At 34.0% G+C, this 16118-nt stretch overlaps 1 pseudogene; it reads left to right on the top strand.

The window, feature by feature from the left end:
* Positions 1 to 16118, top strand: part of LOC138715747 (uncharacterized protein CG3556-like) — an 87272-nt pseudogene that overhangs the window by 31703 nt on the left and 39451 nt on the right.

Raw genomic sequence — 16118 nt, 5'->3', positions numbered from 1 at the left:
TCTCACTGAGCTACTGCACTCCATCTGTGTTCTTTACAGGTTTGATGTTAAGTTCCATCATGATGTGCTCATTTCTTCTGTGATCAAATTTGGTGTGACCTGCAATCTGTCTTATGAAACTCATTCCACAAGCTGTCATTCTGCTTATATCCTATCTTTTTAAGTCTAAGCTTCTCTTACATAAGCCTATCAGAGGACAGATCTCGCGAGCGGCTTAAGCGAGTGTATTAATTTTTGGCCTCTGAAGGCTTCAATAGGCCTACATTGTAGATAATACCCATTGTTTTTGTGTATTTTTTAATATCATCTCCACCTTTAATGGCTAGATTATATCCCAAATGATTAAATTCATTCACCCTCTCCAGAATTTTGTTGTCTGGATAAAAAATTTCACTTCGGATGGGTTCTTTACTACAGAATGCCATGATTTTTATTTTTAAGATTAAATTTTCATATTTTATTATTTACTCATTTTATGAAGATTATAAATTGAGCTTGGTAAGTCATTTTCTGAAGGTACCAATAACATTAGATAATTCTCAAAAAGTAAAATATCGGTTGTAATATTTCTGTTTATTCGTATACTGCAATAAGATGTTTGTTTCCATTTATTGATGAGTGCATATATTCATAATAAGTAAGATAGGTGATAAGCCACATCCATATCTTGATTGGTCTCCAGTCTGTTAAAATATCTTCAATTTTGATCCATATTTTGGTGGATTTGTTAGAATTTAAGAAATAAATTTAACGTTAATGTACAGTATTTCAGCTGAAGAAATATAGTTTTCTCTAGGCTAATGCAGAGTCTCTAGATAGACGTTTATCTGTCAGTGTGCATTCGCATGTGTTGCTGGCAGAGTCGGATATTCATATCCCCCTGAGTCAAGCACATAGATTGCTCATACAAATTACAAACTACAATAACCACCTACCTTTGTCATAGAAAATGTTTGAAATGATGTCCTTGTGCCGCCACACATCTTTTAAGAAAATTTGCATTAACACGCATTAGTTCTTCTTCTGAAATTGCTAAAATTTCCCTTCTTATATTGTTTCTCAGGTCTTCCAACGTATGAGTGTTATTTCAATGAACTTTATTTTTAATTTCCCCATAAATAGAAATTGCATACAGTAAGATCTAGGGATCGTGCTTGCTATATTCCCTCACTGATGGCCATATCTTCAAAGATTTCCTCAAGTAAAGCTAACGACAGATCAGCTGTATGCGTTATAGAGCAGGCTTGTGAAAAAATTCCTGTGTACAATCAATGTCAGTTAATTCATCAAGGAATGGTGTGATTATGTTATCCCTGTGCTTTTGTGCATTCACAGTATTTTTTTAATATAATCAATCAATCAATCGTTTATTAATGTCATGAGCAACAGTTTGTTTTAATAGATACAAAATAAAATAATATTTTACATAAAATATAAAAACAGATGAATACAACAATACAAATGAAATACAATACTGGTAATAATAATAATAATAATAATAATAATAATAATAATAATAATAATAATAATAATAATAATAATAGTAATAATAATAATAATAATAATAATAATAACAATAACCAATACTAATAATAATCGTAATAATGAAGAGCAAATATATCTTACAGTGGAGTCAAGAAATTCACTAATACTATAGAATGGATGGTTGGTTAACCAGTTATACAAAACAGATTTAAATTGTATATAACTTGCATGATGTGCCTTTTGTGGTAACTTATTAAACATTGTTATAGCAATAGAATTGAACCATTTTTTGGACTTACTTAATCTAACTCTAGGTTATGAAAGACAGTAATTGTACGAGTACCTTGTATTATAGTAATGAACTTCTGTTTTAGGGTGATAAGTGTTCAGATTTTTCTTAATTTTCATTAGACATTGGAATAAATATATATATATATATATATATATATATAAATTTATGACAGTTAAAATTTTTTCTTGAATAAATAGTGGTCTACAATGAGCGTCATATGCAGACCCTGTTAAAATACGTACCGGTATAGCTTTTTTTTTTTTTTTTTTGTATAATAACAATCTTGGATATACTACTGCTATTTCCCCAAAATGAATACCATATGGTAATATACTATTGAAGAAGATGTAATAAGAATTTATGAGGTAGAATTTTGGTATTAAAGGTTTTAAATGTCTTAATAAGTAAATTACTCTTGATAGCTTAATATTAGCAAATTAATATGTTCATCCCATGCTAGTTTAGAATCCAATACAAATCCTAACAATTTTACCTATGACTGAGCTTTGGCGTTCGATGTATTTTTCAATGAAAATATTATATTTTGAGTTTTATTTAAATTTATACTGAAACCATTCACCCAAAACCAATTTACTGCAGTATTATATGATTTCTTCATTGCTGAATTAAAATTTTTATATCGTGTGTGATGAATAAAGAATTGTATCATCTGCAAATAATACAGATTCACAATTAACATTTTCTGGAAGGTCATTCACCATAATCAAGAATAGGAGTGGTCCCAAAATGGAACTGTGAGGCCTGTAAGGCCCTATAAGTCTGTAAGCATTCACTGCGCACTATACACCAAATGTTTGGTCATGCTATGGCATTTCGTCTGCAAGATCGGGTTTTTCTGCACTGTAACATCTGTTCTGTGTTGCTATGTGACCATGTAAATAAAACCGTGCTTCATCCGGAAAAAAAATTAAATGTGGATCAATAAAGCCATTATTAACATTATACAACACCCAATTACAGAAATTTACTCTATTAATATCACATGGCTGCAATTCCTGAACAAGTAAGGTACATTAGCCACCTGCGTGGCTCAGTTGGTTAAGGTGCTTGCTTGCTGGTCTGAAGTTGTGCTCAGGCGCGGATTCGATCTCCGCTTGGGCTGATTACCTGGTTGGGTTTTTTCCGAGGTTTTCCCCAACTGTAAGATGAATGCCAGGTAATCTATGGCGAATCCTCGGGCTCATTTCGCCAAATACCATCTCGTTATCACCAATGTCATCAATGCTAAATAACCTAGTAGTTGATACAGCGTCGTTAAATAACCAACTAAAAAAATAAGGTACATTGCTATTTTCGAGATCTTACAGTGGATATTCTTGCATTACTGTATACATTTTCTATTTATGGAAGAACTTAAAAAAATAAACTGTATTGGATTAATTCGCATATGTTGAAAGAACTGAAAGACAATATAAGAAGGGAAATTGCAGCAAGAAGAAGAGGTAATGCGTGTTAATACAAATCTTCTTAAAAGATGTGTGGCAGCACAATGAAATAATTTCCAACATCTTCTATGAAAAAGGTAGGTGGTTACTGTAATTTGTATGATCAGTCCATGCACTTGACTTAAGGGGCTATGAATATCCAACTCTGCTAGCAAATAGTGTGCTTCCTGAACTTCTATTTGAAGGCTCTGTAATATTTTCAGTGATAGGACATATACCAAAGTTATACAGATGTAATGCATTTCGAGGTATTTCAGAGTACCAGTAGTTGTTTAGTCAACTGTCCGAAGGCAGGTCTGAACCTCACAAGTGATACAAGAAGGCACCATTTATGAGACAATTAGGCCAGGAAATAATAAAGTAGAGTGGTCAGTTTATTTCTGCCTCCATTGTATACATCACCGACTAGCTACATATAACACTAATCAGACTTTAGATGCATACAAACAATTGTTCTTCTTCTGACATATATCGTCAAATGAGATGTACTGCCTGATAATAGATATACATATCAGCCAGAACTTCAATTAGAGGATTATTTCAGAGTAATAGGGTAAATTTTTATTTTGCCTAGTTTGTCCATTTAAATTTAAAAACTATATTAGGTCCGATAAGCTGTACAAGTTATCAAAGATTTATTGTTAAAGCCATCAAACTTATAAAAAATTACATAGTAATGAACACAAATACTGGTATACAATTATTTACATGTTGGATGAACGTTTTCGGTTCAAAGAACCATCATCAGGTATCTCGTAGACACTACAAACAACTTATGTTATAATGTAAACAAACTGTGTGACATAGATTTTAAATGTGAAATATAATTGTACACTTTCATTGATTATAACAATGCATTTGAATAGGTAAGAAATAGTAATAAAATCTATATATACAGAAATAAAATTGTTAAAATGTGATTAATCGATCAAATATGTGAATTAAAACTATATAAGAGGTGACAGTAAGACCAAATCCATATGATTAAAATACGTATAATAGAAGCAACATAAAGACTGCATTTACAGGATGTCAAGTCGGTGTGCAGGTACAAATGAATGGAAGTAGATATACAGCTTCAGATGTAGATAACAATTTCTATGTCACCTCACATGTTTCGAACGTTATGTTCTCTTTATCTTCACATGAAACTGTACAGTATCTACTTCTATTAACATAACGTTCATGAACATTTGTCGCTGGTCCCTCTACAATACCGGACACACACTTTTCTCAATCATTTTCGTAAGTATTTACTTCATTTGTGTTCCCCCTTATTGCAATTTTTACATTACTTGAATGGGTTATTTATGAAAGGGCCTAAGTCTTGAATACTGAATTGTTAGCAATTAAAGAAAAACTGCTTATAGGCCGAAATTTTGAAATTAAGGCTGAAATAAAAATTGTATCATAAATTGTACTAAGCATTTAGAGTGTGAAACTTAGTCCTCTTCATATCTAAATCAATGTATCTACACCCAAAGAGCAGTTATTACATTACAAACTCATTTTCACAAAATAATGACTTAGGCCCTTTCATAAATAACCCATTCACTTGATTTTCAAAATTTATTAACTCTTGAAATTAAGTTTTCCTAACATAGTAAAATTTCTACATATTATTTCAGAATACAAGACTTCAAATTTTTCGAACGTTACATCCTCTTTGCCTACATATGAAGCTGTATATCTACTTCTATTTATTTGTACCAGCACATTGATTTGACAACCTGTAAATGCAGTCTTCATATTGCTTCTGTTATACATATTTTAACCATATGGATTTGGTCTTATTTTCACTTCTTATATAGTTTTAATTCACATATTTCATCGATTAATCATATTTTAACAATTTTATTTCTGTATACTTAGATTTTATTACTATTTCTTACCTATTCAAATGTATTGTTGTGCAACCGTCACTTAGGTCGCACTGATTGCTAGCCGGATGGCTACTGCGTTCGTCTTCTGCTCATTCTCGTCAGGATTTCTGACATCACCATTGTACACAACAATGGAAAACTACTTTTCGGGAATAACTGGAGCTCTCAGGATACTATAGGAAGCTACATGACTACTAAACTAAGTCTGAAAATGATTGCGTTATTGTACACTACTTGATTTATTCTATATTTACAAATATACAAAGTTACTTACAATGTATTTCATCAGATGACGCCATGCCGCTCAGATTCACGCTCTCTGTGAGTCTTCACCAACTAACCAACTGCCTCACGCGTCTCCTTTCCAACACTTTTTATGTTTCGGTACCCGTTTCCCGCCCGGGTTACCGACCACGCCATCCACCAAGTGAGATGGTCTTAAAACACTTTTGACTTCACGTACTTACAAATATCGTCTTAATCAATCATTTCTTATACTTAATTTTAATTTAGTGCATTATAGTGACAAGTCACTATAATGAAATTATGCGCAAGAAAAAAGTCCAAACAATGCGTGACATAATTTAACCAATTAAAATGCATGCTTTGTCCTACTGGACCAATGGGATTGGGCCAGCAACAATCTGAAGCGTAAGAATACTTTCATTGTAGGCAGTGATTTTACCATACGCCCGACAAGACTGTCTATTAGAGTCGGGCAAACAGCCTCTTACTCCCGCTCGTCTCGTAGGCGAGACTGCTGGCCGATAACGCCAGTTCCGAGAATCGTATTCTCGAGATTGGCACTCTCGGGAACGAGGAATACCGGGTCCTGGCCTGTTATCGCACGGCCGACTTATCTCTACGAAATGCGTACACTGACTGCCGGCTTAATTGCCGCTCATCACTGCAATTCGTGACTCTTTCTGAAATATTAATGTTCATGAAGTAATTTAAGAAGGCACAGCAGTGTGGTATGCAATAATACAGCACATTATGATTGTTGACATTCTTACAGAAGTCACACTATTTTTAATGAACAACACTTTCAGTCGTTACCTAATCCTAAGCTAGTCTAAAACAATAACAAGTTATGGTTGGAGCTATGATATACTTTCTCGCTATCAGTATTTCGTTGACATTCCATATTTAATCATTCGATAGTGTTTTGTATACGCTATAGTAATGGATATCACACGACTGTATTATTATTATTATTATTATTATTATTATTATTATTATTATTATTATTATTATTATTATTATTGCGCGTTCACATCTGGATGTTTCGTTGTTATGCAAGGGCATTGTCATCAGCATGGGTAATTATTGCGCTGTGTAAGGACGAAATAAAATAATTAATACTTATTTATATTATTATAAAGAACCAAAGACTCTGACAAAAGATATTTTTGTTTCCCAACTGATAAAATGCTGAATGTGAAATGGAAAAACTTTTGCAAGGGGAAGGACAGAATTACGAAATAGAGTACATCCTTTCACAAATTGATCATAATTACTTACAAATGCATTTTAAGGAACCCGGAGGTTCATTGCCACTCTCACATAAGCCCGCCATCGGTCTCTATCCTGAGCAAGATTAATTCAGTCTCTACCATCATATCCATTTTTATATTATCTTCCCATCTACGTCTCTGCCTCTCCAAACGTCCTTTCCTTCCGGCCATCCAACTAACACTCTATATGCATTTCTGGATTCGCCCATACATGCTAGATGTTCTGCCCATTTCAAACCTCTGAATTTAATATTCCTAATTATGTCAGGTGATAGTACAATGCGTGCAGTTCTGCGTTGTGCAACTTCCTCCATTCTCCATCCCTCTTAGCCCCAAATATCTTCCTAAGAATCTTATTCTCGAACACCCTTAACCTCTGTTCCTCAAAGTGAGAGTCCAAATTTCACAACCATACAGAACAACCGGTAATGTAACTGTTTTATAAATTCTAACTTTCAAGTTTTTTGAGAGCAGGCTGAATGACAAAAGCTTCTCAACCGAATAATAACAGGCATTTCCCCCCATATTTATTCTGCGTTTCCTCCTGAGTGTCATTTATATTTGCTTTATCATAACAACAGAGAATAAAAGAGGGTTATTATTATTATTATTATTATTATTATTATTATTATTATTATTATTATTATTAAATTAGTTACTTTACGACGCTTTATCAACTGCTATAGATATCTAGCATCTGAATGAGATGATAATGCCAGCGAAATGAGTCCAGGGTCCAGCGCCGAAAGTTACCCAGCATTTGTTCTCAATGGGTTGAGGCGAGAAACCTCAGCCAGGTAAAGGCTGGTTCACAATAAACCGGGAACGGAAACGACAACGAGAAATAATCTATACTAATAATAAATCTGTAAGCGAAATTTTTCTGATAATTTTCGCTTTTCCAAAAATAATTGGTGTTAACATATATAATTAATTGATCATCCTGAAACCGAAAATCGCTTTTTTTTTATTTTTGTTTGTATGTCTGTCTGTCTGGATGTTTGTTACCTTTTCACGCGTTAATGGCTGAACGGATTTCGGTGAAAATTGGAATATAAATTAAGTTCGTTATAACTTACATTTTAGGCTATGTAGCATTCAAAATACTTTATTTAAAGGGACGGTTGTAAGGGGGCCTGAATTAAATAAACCGAAATATGTCGCTTATTATTGATTTTTGTGAAAAATGTTACATAACAGAAGTTTCTTCAAAAATGATTTTCGATAAGTTTTATTGCAGGCAAAATTTTGATAGGACTGATATTTAAGGATATAAAAGAGTTTTAAAATGACAATACAATACATTTCCGCCGCCGCCTCAGATTATAGTGTCGTTGTTCTGTAACTGCTATGTGCAAAATATTAAATTTTTTAGTAGGAAGAAAAATAAATTTATTCGTTCTATAGCAGTAGTGCATAGGAGATCGTGAATTCTTACATTTTTACACAATGAACTCTATTAATTTGGAGTGATTTATTAAAAGATGCATTCAAGACTAATTTAGAAAAATGTTAAACGAGTTATATTTGCACCAAATGAGTGGTCTCTGGACCAAAATGATAGCATTTTAATTATTTAAATACAATTTAAATTAAGTAACATATTAAACGATTTATTCTTCTATCAAACACGAATGTTCCCTGGACCCAGTGTTCTATTTTAATTATGTAATTACTTTATATTTATTTCTAATAAGTGCAGCGGAGCGCACGGGTACAGCTAGTGTTAAAATAAATGTATTTAAATGTGAACATTCACAATTAACGAGAAGATTGCCGGAGCCCGGAAACGGGAACGTGAAAGTTAATTGTGAATACTCACATTTAAATGTATTTATTTTAACAATATTTCCGTTATTGTTGTCGTTTCCGTTCTCGGTTTATTGTGAACCAGTCTTAACTTGTCCCAACCAAGATTCGAACCGGAAGCCGATCGTTTCATAGTCAGGTGTGCTAACCGTTACTCTACAGCGATTATTATTATTATTATTACTATTATTATTATTATTATTATTATCATCATCATTATATCATTATTATTATTATTAGTATTACTGTTATCATCATCATTATCGTAATCAATGGGATGATTAAGATTATGATTATCAGGATTATTATGATGATTATTATTTATTACTGTCTTGTAAGTTATCATTAGGTACAAGTATTAGAAATCTGATTAATTCTTAATTTGTTATTCTCGTTCCTATAACATAGGATAATTATTGTAAATCATATAGGCCTATATAATTTTATATTGTAACATGGCTAGAATACAATAATGATTGTTCTGTAACAATAATTTATAACGTGCACACCAATAGAAAGTGTAGTTTTCTATAGTATAGGCTGGTTCACAATAAACCGGGTACGGAAACGAGAACGGAAATAATGTTAAAATAAATGTACAGTATTTAAATGTGAGCATTCAGAATAGTTAATTGTGAATGCTTACCTTTAAATACATTTATTTTAAAAATATTTCCGTTTTAGTTCTCGTTGCCGTTTCCGTTCTCGGTTTATTGTGAACCAGCTTTTAATATTTTCATGTTTCATATCATTGTGTTACAAACAATTTTTTTATTTAGTTGCTATAAAAGATAGCCTAATTACTATAAAGTGTAAACCATCTTGGACTATATGGGTATAGCCTCATTTTCAACTACCTTTATTAAAATACCAATTAATACTATCTGTACAATAACGAGTTTTCATGCGTTGAAGGGTTCCGTACAAATTTTACGGAACAAACGTTTGAGTCATGAGTCCTGCGCTAACAGGTTAACTCGCCGTTATTCGAGAACCAGTAAAAATTTTGAGTGGCCATCACTTTTAAAAGTAATTTCCATAATTTTTTCTCAACATTTCTCTCGCTTTGACCCCCCATCTAACGTGAAAAACAAAAAAGTTTGCCGCTTACCAGAGGTGAAATCTGAACAGATCAATCTCCATCGAAGTTAATATTTTTTTTTTTCACTTTCCAAAAATGATTTTCAGTTCGATTTGTTTTTCTATGCTTTCCTTATACATTGAGCAATCAATCCAAAAAATTACAGCGCGATTGATGAAGTATTATAGGATCTACGACATGATATATATTTAAAGAACCGGGAAATGTATAAGCCAATGCTTCCTATAGCAGCACGGCCCGAGCGATATTGCTTCCTTATCAGTACTACAGTCCCGCCTAGACGTCCGAGACTGTCGGGAGTGATCTAGTATCGGTAATCTCGGGACCAAGAGAATCTCGTGTTCTCTATCAATGAGTCATTTGGCTGCGTTAAGGTACTCGCGCACTGCTCGGGACTACGGAGATTACGCAACCGAGAACGGGCGATAATATGAGGCAGTCTGCCCGACTCTACTGTCTATACCGCTGGCTAAGCATCCCAAGACCGTGTATTCCGCTGACACTGTTCTGTCTCCAATTTAATACTTCACAGGAAATCATGCCCTGGGGCATAACAGTATCATTACAGTCGACCCATGATATTCATATGAGGAGTGTCCATATTTTGGAGGTGTCCGTAAGGAGAGGTTTCACTTTATAGTAACAACATCAAATTGTCACATTCTTCTGTGTAGCTGACAGAAAAACTATTTTCACATTATAGGCTTTAGAGGCTGCAGATAGTGAACTTGCTGGCAATGGTGGCAACATTGTCCCAGTGTACTGGAACCGCAGCAGTGCTATAAACTACCTGGTATCACGTCAGGCTCCTGATGGTTCATTTGGAGACGTGTTTACAACCACCGAAGTTGTGCTTGGCTTGGGACCACGACTACTCAGCTCTGTTAGAGACCTCAATTGTGGTAGTGGTAATTCTGCAGGAACTTTCACCACTAGTGGTAAGTGTAACATTTAATGAACAGTCAAGTGTTTACAAGCACAAGAAAATGAAAAGGATTCAAGAAATATAGAATCAAATAGATCAATCACAAATAGGTACCAGTATGAATTCAATAAAATTATATTGATATAAAATAGGCTAGGCCTAGGTACTAACTTGTATCTCTAACACTGGTAATGTAATGATTAGGAACTGGATTTTTATGTAATTACATATTATATTCCGTTCAAAAGTATTGGAAAGCACGACTCCTAATGGCTTCATTGCCAAATGCAAGGCACTAGACAACAACAACATATTATATTCCTTTCAACCTAACCGTATATAAATAGCAAATCTTTGCCAATCTTGTAATCACCATTAATATATTAAAATTTGATACTACATATTTTTACATATTTACCCACATTACATATTATGGCTTGGTATTACATAAATCTACATATTTAGGGGTTTTATTCATTTTTACTTCTCTAAAAGGAAAAGAAAAACTTCTGCTGTGGAAGTTTACAATTTGGAATACACAGATTTAAAAAGCCCTTTTACCTACTCAAGAAAGGATATACAATATTTCGGGACAAAACATAACATTCTTAGTTCCAGGAAGTAATACAGGCACTCACCCCATACCACCCACTATAAATATGAGTGAGCAAAAGGCAACCTTTCTCATACAACAAAATCACTCAAAAAGTAGAGTTGCCTTCATGTGGTGGAGTGGGACGAGACGACATGATTTGTCTCGAACTATAATTGTTCTGCACACATCTTAACAAGCCGTTCCCATGCAATTTGTAACCTTACCCGCCCTCTTCCTAATCCTTCCAGGGAAAACCCGTGTCAAGTCTGACATGAGCCACAATAAAGTAGCCGACTTTTGAAAAGAAGCTGGAAAGATGTTGAAAGATTAAAATAAATAGGTTTTCAGGTTATTGCTTGACCTCTTTACTTTAAATTTAGTAGACCTATACGGAAATGGGATTTTCCGAGCAATTAGAAAATATGGTTCTCGGCTGGAATAATCCTACCCTTCTGAATGTGGCAGGAATGTCACTTTTCAAACAACAGTTTGTAAATACCTATGGTTTGAGGTTTTAGTAGGTACTTTGTTTCTTACAGGGAGCAGCTAAAATGCATGTGTCCCACATCTCCTCTTATTTTCTCCTAATCCAGTAAAGCGAAACAGTGCTTGCAGTACTGTTGTTCAGTCATTTCACTCAGTTCTCTAGCTTTAGAATTTACCGTATAAAGTGCAAGTGAGTTTATCTACTGCTTTTAACTAACTAAAATGGCCTCTGTATCTTCATCCTTAACGACAAAAATAAAATTATGGATTGCGATGGACGAAGCTTTCACTACAGATGGAAAAATAGTAATGTGTCAAGAGTGCGGTAAAAAAGTTGGGTGCTCTATGAAATCACAACTGGAGAGTCTTACCTATCCTATACCTGCCAGATATTGATATTAAATATTTTCATGATTTTACATATTTTGGTACATATTCAGCTTATTTTTCTTACATAAATATGTACATATTTCACACCTTGATATTACATAAAAATCCGGTCCCTAGTAATGATAATCAACACAGGTTGATATTTGATCTTTGATATGACGAACATAAAGTAACCTACAGCATTGCTAAGTTCATCCTGTGAACAGTAGTAAATAGTTCAGGAATTTCAATCCCCTTTTTAATGTCTTAATTAATATCGTTTTACATCAACCATTAAGCAAAAAGCTCTACACTAGGGTTTCCCTTATATGGGCAAAAAAAAATATTTTTTATGTATCAGACGCATACCCCCTAATGTTGTTCTATATTTTCACAATTTATGTAAAATTTCGACTTAATTGCATGGCTTTAAATCATGCCGACTTTGCTTTCGAATTTTAACTTCATTTAAATTTATTGATGATTAATGAACAAATCAATTTCGCAAGTTTTCTTTATTTTTCTTCTGACAACCATGGTCTTTGTCTTGTTTGAATTTATCTTCATCCCATACTGCTCACAGTTGTCATTTAACTCCACTATCAAATCCCTTAGTATCGTCTCCTCTTCTACTAACAATAGCATATCATCAGCAAATTTTATGCACTTTAATCTTCTTCCTCCTACTATCACACCTCCCATGTTCTGAAAACAGTTCTTTACCAAATTCTCCAAGTAGATGTTGAACAAATAGGTGATGAAGGGCATCCTTGTCATACTCCTCTCACTATTTCACTTTCTTCAGACATTTCTTCTCCTATCCTGACTTTGACTTGTTGTTTCATATAATTATATTGTTGTTGTTTTCTAATGCCAGGCGTTCGATAATAAAGTCATTTCATCTCTTGCACTCCAATATTTGTCAAAGATATTGTCATGGTCAGCCACTGAAGCACAGATTTTGAGGTGTTCCGAATCTATTTCTTGATTTGAGTTGCGCAATGGGCAGTTAGGGGACTGATATATTCCAATTCTATGCAGGTGTTTGGCCAAACAGTCATTGCCTGTTGCCAAACTAAATGCAGCTACAGATGATTTGCGTGGTAAATCGGAAATTAACTGTGGATTGTGATGCAGAGAGTTCCATTTTTTTTGCCTTGAGATTGTGATATCAAATTTTGTTTGTTGAAGTCAAAGTATGTAGATTTAATAAATCTTTTCACAGAGTAATACGTAGATTTAGTAACAGGTCTGTAAGTAGCAGTACTGCCGTTCTTTGTTAAAGCATCTGCATTCTCATTTCCCAGGATTCCACAATGGGATGATATCCATTGGAATACAATTTTTTTATTGAGTGTTATTAATTGAGAGAGCATTTTAGTTATTTCTGCTATTTGAGATGAAGGTGTGTGGCTAGAGACTATTGATAGAATAGCTGCTTTGGAATCTGACAATATAACTCCATTTTAAAATTTATTGATGTGGCATAGAAGATTCTTGAGACTTTCACTTATTGCAATGATTTCTCCATCAAAACTTGTTCCATATCCAAGAGATCTATAAAGTGAGAAGAGATAGCAGGTAACACCTGCACCTGCATCTTCTAAGTTTTCTTTTAAATTCGGGATGTTGATTTTCTGTTTTAATTCTTGAACCATGGATATGAAACTTCTTTGAATTTTTAATCTACAGAGAGGACTGTATGAATGCCAATTGTTTCCTGGTAATCTGATAAGTTTTTCATTTTGAATCAGTGCTTTTTCTTCTATCGTCATTTTGATGCTGTTAATGTTAGTGAGAAATGTCATAGAATCTGTTGGAGTTGTTTTGATTCCACCAGTAATGAGCCTGAGAGTTTGGTTTTGAACATGTTCTATTTCGTTTATGAAAGGTGAAGTAATTCAAATTTCTCCGAAGTATGTCAGCACTGGCTGTATAAACATTTTGTATGTAGTGTTCAAAGTATTTCTAGATTATCCCCATTTCTTTCCTGCTAGTCTTTTCAGAAGGGAGAATCTTTTTTGAGCTTGTTCAGAAATATATTTCGAATGGTTGCTCAATATTAAATTACTGTCGAAATAGATGGAACAGTATAAAACAGATTGCAATGAAAAGGAAGGAAAAAAAAATTGAAATTATTTAAGCAGCAGCAAGAGCAGCAGCAGCAGCAGTCAATAATAATGAATTTGGAGGAGAAGTATGTGTAATCATTATATTTTACTCTAATAATAATCCGTGGCACTACAGCCCGTGAAGGGCCTAGACCGACCAGCCAGCTGCTGGCCTCACGCCCACATGCCGAAGCAGAGGTGGACGATCATCCAACCAGAATGGAGGTATCGTGTGGTTAGCACGATGATCCCCCCAGCCGCTATAGCTGCTATTCGCAACCGGATTTCGCTACCTATCGTAACTCCCCAAGTGCATCACGATGCTATATTTTACTATATTCAGTTGTATAGCTTAGACAGTGACAATTAACTCTGGAAACACGATTTGTCTTTTGTTCCAAGGACAAAATGAAATGTAAAAAATGACTTTAAAGATCTACATATCATTTTATTCGTTATTTTCACTATAAAATTATAAGCTTCATTTGTTCTGAGACATTCCCTAGTCCTGTCAGAAAATTTTCACCTAGGAATTAGTGTATTTTTCATGTATTAATAGTTCCGCCAACACAAAATTGTGGACAGGTTGAGGTTATTAACCTGGCCTTCTTCAGAGTGGTATTTATTTATTCCTCTATACTTTATTAATTTCTCTTCCTTTATTAGTTTGCATATTTTATGTTTATAATTCTTTAGGTAGATTATATGAATTATATGTAATGTAGTAACAAAACTGTACAAATAATCAAAATGTTTAATTCAGGGAAAGTCAAAACAACACTCATATTTGATAAATGTTTGCTCTTCCAGTAGCTAAACTCCAGCTGTCTACAGCAACAACACTTCCTCCTACTGCTGTGGCAAGTGCGGATTCAAATTTGACAGTGGAAGGCGCGACTCCTCGACAAAATCCTAAAGGAGATGACCTTGCAACTGTGACATATACATTATGGATTGGAACAAACGTGACAGAGAATTTCACCATCAGTGTGACAGCTGAGAAGAATTCGACTTTTTATCACATAATGCAAATAGCTGCAGATCAAGATTCCCACTATGTGTGAGTATCATTTGTTACCACTACTGAAACATAGATAGCCACATTCTGATGCCTCCAAATGTGGTCTGTGATGTAGTCTGTATAGATCCTCCTGAATTCCGATATTCTCTAACACATTAATTTTGATAATTATTCACTTCATTTAAATACCAAAGTAGAGTAGAATTAATTGTATCCGGCAATTGTGGGACAAAGCCAGTGCCAGATAACTGATTTTTCCGGATAATTGGAAAATACTTTTATAGGTTATGTAAAGACACACTGTACTGCACAAACATTTTTTTTTCCGTGTTGAAATTGAGTAATTTTCATATAGATAATTAAAAATAAAGTTTTGAAATACATACAATGTTTATTTTTAGTACTGAATAAGGTAATGTACATTCATCAGTTAATAATTATTGTAATACAGTAATACAAAATAGCGTAAAAATACTAAAAGTTTTCGTAACCTTATGACAATTTTAAGTGGCTGTCATGTGAGTCATGTGATGTGATGAGCAGAGTAGCCAACATCGCAACTATAAAGACTATGAACTAGCACTCGATGATTTGAGCGTAAGAACATTTTGCTTGCATTTTGTGGAATCCATTGTGCAACAGCAGCACTTAGCGGTAATAGCCATGATATTATCCTTCACTCGAATGAAATTTTTACGCATTGTAGGAACAGAGAATTTCACACTTTCATATATAGACTCATCCAACACTCCTTCGCAACTGACAAGTTCAAGTTTTAAATTGAAAGATATTATGCAAATCTAGTCTTTCAGGTAAAGCTCCCTGTAAAGCAGATTTGAATAATTTCAAGGGAAAAATTGTTCCGGGGCCGGGTATCGATCCTGGGACCTCTGGTTGAACGTACCAGTGCTCCACCAACTGAGCTATCCAGGAACTCCACCCGACACCGTCTTTTTTTCCCTTGAAATTATTCAAATCTGCTTTACAGGGAGCTTTACCTGAAGGACTAGATTTGCATAATATATACGTCACTGTGTACATTAACAGAAAACCACAA

The sequence above is a fragment of the Periplaneta americana genome, chromosome 15, assembly GCF_040183065.1.
Source record: "Periplaneta americana isolate PAMFEO1 chromosome 15, P.americana_PAMFEO1_priV1, whole genome shotgun sequence".
NCBI lineage: Eukaryota > Metazoa > Arthropoda > Insecta > Blattodea > Blattidae > Periplaneta > Periplaneta americana.
Note: the sequence above shows the minus strand (reverse complement) of the source record. Positions and strands in the feature narration are given on the sequence as shown.